Raw genomic sequence first — 11,164 nt, forward strand, 5'->3', positions numbered from 1 at the left:
CAGTATTATATAACACCTACATGAGTTAAGGTTACATCCTTCATGCAGTATGTACAGTTAGATACAATACTCATACCCTCAGTCACAACTTTTTTTAGCTACACCAGTAAACCTGCTCCTTAATGCTGTTACGAATGTGCCACAACTCTGAGGGGCCGAAGGGTACAAAGTCACCCCCTCCCTTTTGAGAATCGCAAGATCGCTATTAATTCGGGTCTGGGACCCAGGAAATGAGAGAGAATCCACAAGGTTTGGAATGTGTCCTGGCCTCAGCGAAACAAAGCCACTGATAACGGGCATTGTCTCTTGGAGGCAGAATTGTGTATTGAGTACTGTACTATTCATCGAAGCCCTCAGGGGACGACCAGAGTGGGCTGCTTGAGGGATTGCATCATCCCAACCTGATTGACATCTGAGACCCCGTGAGTAAGGATAAAAGAGGGTCTGGGGAACAACCCCCTGAGACGCACCAGGAGAAACGCTGGAAATCCAGTGACAACGTTTGATAGCCAAAGCCGGTGGGGCCCGTGTGCGTCCTCCCTTGCCTGGGTTGGCGGGCTCACCACAGAAGAACGGCTTAGCTAAAGGAGAGGCCACAAGTGAACGGCCACACCAACGGGACTCCTGACGGATTGAAATCATAAAGGTTGGAAAAACCCGTAGCAGTAACTGTTCCCATTCTATTCCTATTTCTCTCTCTCTCCAACAAAGTGCAACACAGCGACAACCAAAAGAGGGCAGCTTGTGGAACTGCAGTGAACTGTATATTTCCATCGGACAATTCATTATCCCCTAGACAACGATAGAGCTTATTTCTTATTGATTATTATTATACCCGCACTTTTAGATTTAGTATTGACGACGTATATTATCTGTATATTTGCATTGATATTATTTTTGTGCATTTTTACCAATAAATACTGTTAAAAATAGTATCATCAGACTTCAATGGACCTCTCCATTTTTGCTGGTAAGTGACCCAATTACGGGGTTCATAACAATGCAAATATCCAACCAGCCAATCATGGGGTAGCAATTCAATGCATAAAAGCATGTAGATATGATCAAGAGGTTCATTTGTTGTTCAGACCAAACACCAGAATGGGGAAGAAATGTGATCTAAGTGACTTTGACTGTGGAATGATAGTTGGTGCCAGATGGAGTGGTTTGAGTATCTTAGAAACTGCTGATCCCCTGGGATTTTCATGTACAACAGTTGCTAGAATTTACAGAGAATGGTGCGAAAAACACAAAAACATCCAGTGAGTGGCAGATCTGTGGGTGAAAATGCCTTGCTAATAAGAGAGGTGAGAGGAGAATGGCGAAACTGGCTCAAGCTGACAGGAAGGTGACAGTAACTCAAATAACCACATGTTACATCAGTGGTGTGCAGAAGAGCATCTCAACCCTTAAAGTGGATGGGCTACAGCAGCAGAAGAACATGAACATACACTTATTGGTCACTTTTTTAGGTACTTAATAAAGTGTCTACTGAGTGTATCTAACCATTGCTTATTAATATGTAATAATACTACTCAGTATTATATGAGCATAGATTCTAATTGTACATACTGTATGAAAGACATAACGTTTTGTATTAGTGAGTATTATATACTTCATTTTGCATATACTCAGATCCAAGATACAGCTTGCATAGTTAGATATTCGACATCTAGAAATGGTAAGTAATGAGGTTAACAAGATAACCTCATTGCTGCCCACTGCAAAGTCTCTTCAATAGATGTCTTTGACAGATGCTGCCCGAACTGCTGAGTTCCTCAAGCATTTGGTGTGTTTTGCTTTGTATTTCCAGCATCTGCAGAATTTCCCTGTGTTTATGATTTGCCGATCACTGCGAAGTCTCTTCAAGGGATCCCCAACCTGCATTTCCATAGATCCTGCCTAACTTGCTGGGTTCCTCCAGCATTTTAAGTGTTTAACCTCTCCAGATGTACATGAAACAGCAATGTTGCTAAAACAGAAATGCACAAAGGAGACTGCCACAAATGGCTTGAATTGTATTACAAGTACATTGTGGCAATATACTATATTGATTTGTTTGCATAGTTGACTTATCTGTATTTTACAAGGTGCCTAAGTAATTGAGACAAACTGATGTCCATCTAACTGGCTAAGTTTCAGATCATCTGTTTTTGTAAGAGACATCAGTTCTGGAAAATGGAATTCTTTGTTTAGCTTCCAAAGATTATTTGCTCTATTTCAGAAATACTTGGCAGAAGTTTAAAAGGAAGCTGCCTACAATACATCTTTAATTAGGCTCGGATAAAAACCAGATGTTCTTCAAGGAAACTGTCTAAATCATTGTTTAGCAGCTAAAAGCAAAAAGGTTTTGAAAGTGGTTTGGATCACATTGAAGCCATGTAAATTGTATTTGTGTTGAATTAATTAAACCCCAAGATTTTGTCTGGATTAATTTTGTGGTAATTACAATAGTAAGAACAGGCTGACATCCACCTTGAAGTATTTTTAAATGATGCAGTGTTTTGGTTATAAATAAAAATAACAAATGTTCAAATAGTACAGAAAATTTGTTCAAAGGTAATTTTTGTGGAAGAAACATAAAGAGAGGGAAATTGTGGAGTATGGACAAATTGCTGTTAATTAATTTACATTAGATTAGATTAGATTCAACTTTATTGTCATTGTGCCGAGTACAGATACAAAGCCAAATGAAATGCAGTTAGCATCTAACCAGAAATGCAAAAAATATTGTTATTTACAAAATAACTGCAAATAAAAAGTAAATGTTACAACACACAAATATAAAAGTACTGAGACAGTACAATATGGGTGTAATACTGCTTAGCGCTGTGATGTGAGGTTCAGCAGGGTCACAGCCTCAGGGAAGAAGCTCTTCCTGTGCCTGCTGGTGTGGGAGCAGAGGCTCCTGTAGTGCCTACTGGATGCGAGGAGAGTAAAAAGTCCATGGTTAGTGTGAGATGCATCCTTGATAATGCTTTTCACCCTGCCCAGGCAGCGTTTATGGTAGATGTTCTCAATGGTGGGGAATTGGGTGACGATAATCCACTGGGCAGTTTTCACCACACGCTGCAGTGCTTTGCGGTCCAATACAGGACAATTGCCATACCACACTGAGATGCAGTTGGTGAGCATGCTCTTAGTGGTACAGTGGTAAAAGTCCGTCAGTATCCTGGGACAGAGGTGAGCTTTCTTGATGCTCCTCAGGAAATAAAAGCGCTGTTGCGCCTTTTTGATCAGGATGGAGGAGTTCAGGGACCAGATGAGATCCTCGGAAAGGCAGTGGTGATGTGCATGAGGTCACAATGTTGGGTACAGAGGTGGATTTGGGGCTGGGAGAGGTTATTTGTTGTTCCTCTCTATGCCTTGTGGCATATCGGGTGGCAAACTTGCAGTTTCTTTAGCATTTGTCTGTTTTTTTTACGAGGCCACGTTGCTAGCTGGACGATCAACCCAGCATGGAGGAAAGCATGTATGGAGCTGGCCAGATTTAAACCCGGGACCACTCATCTCGAAGTCCTGTGCAGATGCTAATACACCACCGGCCAGCTGGGGCAACATTATAGAGACAGGAATTGGTATTTTTATGACACTAAGACTATAAGACAAAGGAGCAAAATTAGGCCATTCAGCCCATCATGGATCCCACTCAACCCCAGACACCTACCTTCTCGCCGTATCCTTTGATGCCCTGATCAATCAGGAAATGATCAACTTCCACCTTAAATACTATATAAATGGACTTAGCCTCCACCACAGTCTGTGGCAAAACATTAGACAGATTTACTACTCTATGGCTAAAAATATTCCTACTTACTTTTGTTCTAAAGGGTTGCCCCTCAATTTTGAGGCTGTGCCCTCTAGTTCTGGATACCCCCACCTTAGGAAACATCCTCTCCACATCCACCTCTTTAGTCCTTTTAACATTTGGTAGGTTTCAATGAGATCTGCCTGCATTCTTCTAAATGTCACTGAGTACAGATCCAAAGCTGCCAAATGCCCCTCAAACACGAGGAAATCTGCAGATGCTGGAAATTCAAGCAACACACACAAATTGCTGGTGGAAAGCAGCAGACCAGGTAGCATCTATAGGAAGAAGTACAGTCAACGTTTCGGACCGAGACCCTTCATCAGTTCTAAATGCTCCTCATATGTTAATCCCTTCATTCCCAGAATCATCCTCATGAACCTCCTCTGGACTCTCTCCAATGCCAACACATCCTTTCTGAAATGTGGGGCCTAAGACTGTTGACAGGGGTCCAAGTGCAGCCTGACTAGTGTCTTATAAAGGTTCAATTTTGATTAGTGTCTTAGTTAAGGTCATTGCAGGTAAAGCCTTCCCCACCATTGAACACAATTACAATTACATGAAGCACTGCCACTAGAAAGCAGAATCCATCATCAACAATCCACCCAGGCCATGACCTCTTTTTGCTACCACCATCAGCAGGAGGAGCCTTAGGTCACAAACCACCAGGTTCAGGAGCAGTAATTATCCTACAACCATCAGGCTCCTCCACTACTCTCAACTGATTCTACAATTGACAGATCACATACCTACATGAGCATGAGTTGCAATGCTTATCTGAGAACAGCACTGTGAAAAGAGTTCTTGTGCTAGAATACAAGTTATTGAACTTTGTTAGAGTGAGGTACTTAAATGAAGCTTCAGAGAGAGAATGAGTAGTAACACTGTTTGCTAATGGATGGAAAATAAGTAGGAAGATAGCAATGTTTTTGATGTGATTTTATGGGGGAAGTGGGAAGTGGAGCAAAGTAACTTGGAGTATCCCCTTCTAGTGGAAAAGAGGTCGGAAGCTAATATTAACTAAGAGGACATGATGATATGGAGGGAGTGAAAAAGTGCCAACATGACCCCTGAGAAATGGTGCAACAATACTATCACAGTGAGTTGACAAGGAGCATGTAATGTTGGATTAACAGAGAAAAGGGTCCGTTTGAACTCGCAGATTGGAGGAAAGGAGAACTGTGAGGATTTGGGAATTACAGCAGAGTTTTGTCTGGAAGTGTGGCCACTGAAGTAATTCCAAAATTAATGGCCTGGTTGTTCTTCAAGAGATGAGGGAAACAGTGTCATCTCCTTTGATGTATTTCCAGATCTTGGCATGTACCTCGAGTGCTAAGTAATTGACTTGTAGCAACAACTCAAAATATCTTCAAATTCAACTTCACAAATTCAGGGTACTCAAGGAAAACTGTTTTCACCCCACCCTCACAGCCATGTTCTTAGTAAATGACATCAGGTGTATAGCTATGATGTTAACTTTTTTTTTTAAAGTTCCTCATATATTTTTACCTTCCCCCACCACTTGTAATCCAGTAACAGGGCCACTAATTGACTGTCTTATTTATATGGATAGCAGCCAGAATATAAATCAACTCAATACGTAACCTCACAGCAAAGCAAATCACCCACCCTAGCCTTAGTATCATTTTAGGAAATCAAACATGCTTTAAAGAGAGTATGTCAGAAGCGGCACCAGACACATCAAAAAAATGAAGGGCCAAGCTAATTAAGTATATAAAATGATGAGGGGTATAGATAGGGTAAATGCCAGCAGGCTTCTTCCACTGAGAAGAGAAAATCTGAAGATGCTGGAAATCAAAGTACCGTAATACACACAAGATGCTGGAGGAACTCAGCAGATCAGGCAGCACCTATGGAAAAGAGTAAGCATTTCTGTGGGCATACTCAACAAATCTATGGAATAGTAACTATAACAGAATCAATGCAAGACCATCCATCTCGGGCATTCAACCAAACTTTATAGATGCAGATATAAATAAATAGTAATAAATAAGACCATAAGATAGAGGAGCAGAATTAGGCCATTTGGCCCATTGAGTCTGCTCACCATCTCATCATGGCTGATCCAATTTTCCTCTCAGCCACAATCTTTGCCTTCTCCCCATATCCCTTCATGCTCTGACCAATCAAGAATCTATCAAGCTCTGCCTTAAATATACAGAAAGACTTGGCCTCCACAGTCACCTGTGGCAAAGAGTTCCACTGATTCACCATCCTCTGGCTAAAGAAATTCCTCTTAACCTCTTTTCTAAAAGGATGCCCCTCTATTCTGAGGCTGTGTCTTCTGATCTTAGACTCTCTCACCATAGGAAACATCCTCTGTACATCCAGTCTATCAAGACCTTTCACCATTTGATAGGTTTCAATTAGGTCACCCCTCATTGTTCTGAATTCTAGTGAATACAGGGCCAGAGCCATCAAATGCTCTTCATATGAAAAGCCATTCAATTCTGGAATCATTTTTGTGAACTTCCTTTGAACCCTCTCTAATTTCAGCACATCCTTTCTAAGATAAGGGACCCAAAACTGCTCAAAATACTCCAAGTGAGGCCTCATCACTGCTTTATAAAGACTCAGCATTACATCCTTGTTTTTATATTCTAGTCCTCTTGAAAAGAATGCTAACATCGCATTTGCCTTCCTCACTACAGATTCAATCTGCAAATTAACATTTAGGGAATCCTACACAAGGACTCACAAGTCCTTTTGCACCTCAATTTTTTTGTATTTTCTCTCTATTTAGAAAAGAGTCAACCCTTTAATTTCTTGTACCAAAGTGCATAACCATACACTTCCCAACATGGTGTTTCATCTGCCCATTCTTCTAATCTGTCTAAGTCCTTCTGTAGCCTCTCTATTTCCTCAAAGCTACTAGCCCCTCCTGCTATCTTCAAATAATCTGCAAGTGTTGCAACAAAACCATCAATTCCATCATCTCATCCTCCTTCACTACCATTCATGGCCCCAAACTGTCCTATCGCCCGGTAGCACTCACATCTACAATGATAAAATGCTTTGAGAGGTTGGTCATGACTAGACTGAACTCTTGTCTCAGCAAGGACCTGGATCCATTGCAACTTACCTGTTGCCACAATAGGTCAATGGAAGATGCAATCTCAGTGGCTCTTCACACGGCTTTAGACCACCTGGACAACACAAACACCTATATCAGGATGCTGTATATCAACAATAGCTCAGCATTTAATACCATCATTCCCACAATCCTGGTTGAGAAGTTACAGAACCTGAGCCTCTGTACCTCCCTCTGCAATTGGATCCTTGGCTTCCTAACCGGAAGACGACAATCTGTGCAGATTGGTGATAACATCTCTTCCTCGCTGATGATCAACACTGGTACACCTCAGGGGTGTGTGCTTAACCCACTGCTCTACTCTCTCTATATCCATGACCGTGGGGCTAGGCATAGCTCAAATACTATCTATAAATTTGCTGACGATACAACCATTGTTGGTAGAATCTCAGGTGGTGACCAGAGTGCGTACAGGAGCGAAATATGTCAACTAGTGGAGTGGTGTTGCAGCAACAACCTGGCACTCAACGTCAGTAAGATGAAAGAGCTGATTGTGGACTTCAGGAAGGGTAAGATGAAGGAAAACTACCAATTGTCATAGAGGGATCATAAGTGGAGAGAGTGAGCAGATCTAATCTGGTCCCAACATATCGATGCAGTTATAAAGAAGGCAAGACAGTGACTATACTTCATTAGAAGTTTGAAGAGATTTGGTATGTCAACAAATGCATTCAAAAACTTCTATAGATGTACTGTGGAGAGCATTCTGACATCACTGTCTGGTATGGGAAGGGAGGGGCTACTGCATAGGACAGAAGGAGGCTGCGGAGGGTTGTAAATTTAGTCGGCTCCATCTTGGGTACTAGCTTACAAAGTACCCAGGACATCTTTAAGGAGCGGCGTCTCAGAAAAGCAGCATCCATTATTAAGGACCTCCAGCACCCACGATATGCCCTTTTCTCACTGTTGCCATCAGGTAGGAGGTACAGAAACCCAAAGGCACACACTGAGCGATTCAGGAACAGCTTCTTCCCCTCTGCCATCCGATTCCTAAATGGACATTGGACCCTTGAACACTACCTCACTTTTTTAAATACATATTATTTCTGTTTCTTGCACTATTTTTAATCTACTCAATATACATACACAGTAATTGATTTACTTTTTTTTTCTTCCATATTATGTATTGCATTGAACTGCTGCTGCTAAGTTAACAAATTTCATCTCACATGCCAGCGATAATAAACCTGATTCTGATTCTGAACTTCCCAGCTCTTTACCTCACCCCTCTCCCTCCCAGTTTCACCTATCACCTAGTGTTTTTCCCTCCCCTTCCCTCAGCTTCTAATTCTACTCCTCATCTTTTTTTCTCTCCAGTCTTGGCCTGAAACAGCGACTGTACTGTTTTCCATAGATGCTGTCTAGCCTGCTCAGTTCTTCCAGCATTTTGTGGGCATTGCTTGGATTTCCAACATCTGCGGATTTTCTCTTGTATATAATTCCATCATTCAAATCATTGACATATAACATAAAAAGAAACAGTGCCAACACAGACTCCTGTGGAACAGCAATAGTCACCAGCAACCAACCAGAAAAGGCTCCTTTTATTCCCACTCTTTGCCTCCTACCAATCAGCCACTGCTTTATCCATTCTAGAATCTTTCCTGTAATACCATGGATCATAGCTTGTTAACCAGCCTCATGTGTGGCACCTAGTCAAAGCTGTTCTGAAAGTCCAAGAACAAAACATTAACTGATTCTCCTTTGTCTATCCTGCTTGTTATTTCTTCAAAGAATTCCAACAGATTTGTCAGACAAGATTTTCCCTTGAGGAAACCATGCTGATATGACCTATTTTATCATGTGCCTCCAAATACTCTGAGACCTCATCCTCACTAATCAATTCCAACATCCTCCCAACCACTGAGGTCAGACTAACTGGCCTATAGTTTCCTTTATTTTGCCTTTCTCCCTTCTTGAAGAGTGAAGTGACATTTGCAATATTCCAGTCTTCCAGAATCTAGTGATTTTTGAAGGATCATTACTAATGCCTCCACAATCTCTTCAGCCACCTCTTTCAGAACCCCAGGATGTATACCATCTGGTCCAGGTAACTTATCTACCTTCAGACTTCTCAGTTTCCCAAGAACCAAATAATGAGAACATGAGATGAAGAATACTTAAAAGTGAATCCATTGGTTGTGGGAACATTTCAATGATGGATCAATTAATGGATCATATGTAAACTCTCTGCATTCCTGACACATCTAGTTGTGAATACTGTTGGGGAATTAAGCAGCCCGCAGAAGGAAAAAGCTTCAAGAACATCTTCTCCAATGCTATGACGCAGCATGATTGCTAAAGGCGTATGTGTTTGCTGTGTTTAGCTAGAAGTGTTGAGAGGACCTCAACTTTCTCCTGCCAAGAAGGGATTCTGACACCCTACCCTTGACATTCAATGGCTTCACCATTGCAGAGCTCCTCAGTGTAAATGTCCTAGGATCAGTATTTACACAAAACTCACCTGGCCCACCATGTTAATACTGTGACTATGAAGGAAGGTAAGAAAGTGGATAAAAACTATTCCTGTGGCGAGTAATTTAGTTCCAGATATTACATGTTCTCCCTACTTGCCTGGATGAAAATAGCTCAACAACATTCAAAAAGCCCATCATCACCAGAACAAACTGGTCTACTTAACTTATTTATTTATTGAGGTAGAGTGCGGAGTAGGCCCTTCTGGCCCTTCGAGCTGTGCCACCCAGGAATCCCTCTACTTAACTCTAGCCTAATTATGGAACAACTGACAATGACCAATAAACCTACCAACTGGTATGTCTTTGGACTCTGGGAGGAAACAAAGCACCTGAGGAAACCTACGTGGTCACAGGGAGAATGTACAAACTCCTTACAGACACCAATGAGTTCCTTACAGAACTCGGGTCGCTGGTAGTATAAAGCATAGTGCTAACTATTAGGCTACTGTTCCTCCCTAACTGGTACCTCATTCACCACCCTAAACACTTACTCCCTTCTTCACCAGCACCTAGTGACTGTTGTATACACCATCCAGAATATACATTGCAGTTACTTACCAAGACTAATCCAAAAGCATTTCCTAGTCCTACAGCCTTTAGCACCAAAGGTCATACACTCAAGTACAAGGAAACACGATCAGCTATACTTTTCCCTCCAAGCTGCACGATATTCTTTTTCATAAAGTATGTTACCAATCCCTCATTATCACTGGATTTGAATTCTGGATCTCACTATCCAAAAAGCTTTATGTTACTATAATGGTTCAAGATGCCAGACCACCAACCACCTTATCAAGAGCAATTAGGGGTGATCAAGTAAGCACAGGTTAATAAGTTAAAGCATATATCTGTGCTTTTCCTTCAAGTATATGGTGAAGCTGGTCCTACAATCTGGCCGGCTGATGGCGCAATGGCATCAGCGCCGGACTCCGAAGTGAAGGTTCGCAAGTTCGAATCCAAGTCGTGCCACCCCCGAGCACGCTTTCCATCCGTGCTGGGTTGAGCGTCAAGCTAGCCACTCGACCTCTTAAAAAAACGAGGGTCGAGTCAGGAACGTTCATATTGTGACCCGGTTAATCCGAAAGGAGCCTCGGCCTTGTAAAAAAATGAGGGTCGAGTCAGGAACACTCATATCATGACCCGGTTAATCCGAAAGGAGACCAATCCTGACACCACACACCGGACAAGAATGGCTGACTGTCTGGTGCGACACGCTAAAAAAAAGTCCTACAATAATATTATAGAAGAAGGTGGTACTGTGATAAGTTTAAGATATTCAATTGTTGATGAGTCAATTCAGAATATGACATTTTCCAACCACTTTAGCAGTCCTTTCCATCCATCTTACGCACAAAATTAGGAAACTTAAGTATACCTAATATATTATTAATTATACATAATAAAGTATTGAATTAAGTATTTATTCTATTCTTGTAAGGATAGAGGAAAGCAATTTGCATATTGCTAGGTATCAGGAGAGCTGTCCCCTTTTCCCTATCCCTTCTCTCATTTCCTTGGAACCTAGAGCCTGTTTTCTTAAAAAAATGGATATTAAATTCCCACTTCCCCATTCTTTTTGACTTTATGTTTTGCATTGACCTACAGGCAATTTACAGAAGCCATTTAACCTACCAGCTCATCTATTGGATGTGGGAGTGAACCAGAGCACTTGGGAAATGCAAAATTCCCCACAGATGGTATCTGGGATAGAATTTTGGTCACACAAAATCTGAGGGTCTGTGTGATCTAACTGGAATCTGGATTTTC

This window comes from Hemitrygon akajei, chromosome 17 (genome assembly GCF_048418815.1).
Source record: "Hemitrygon akajei chromosome 17, sHemAka1.3, whole genome shotgun sequence".
In the NCBI taxonomy this organism is placed as follows: Eukaryota; Metazoa; Chordata; class Chondrichthyes; order Myliobatiformes; family Dasyatidae; genus Hemitrygon; species Hemitrygon akajei.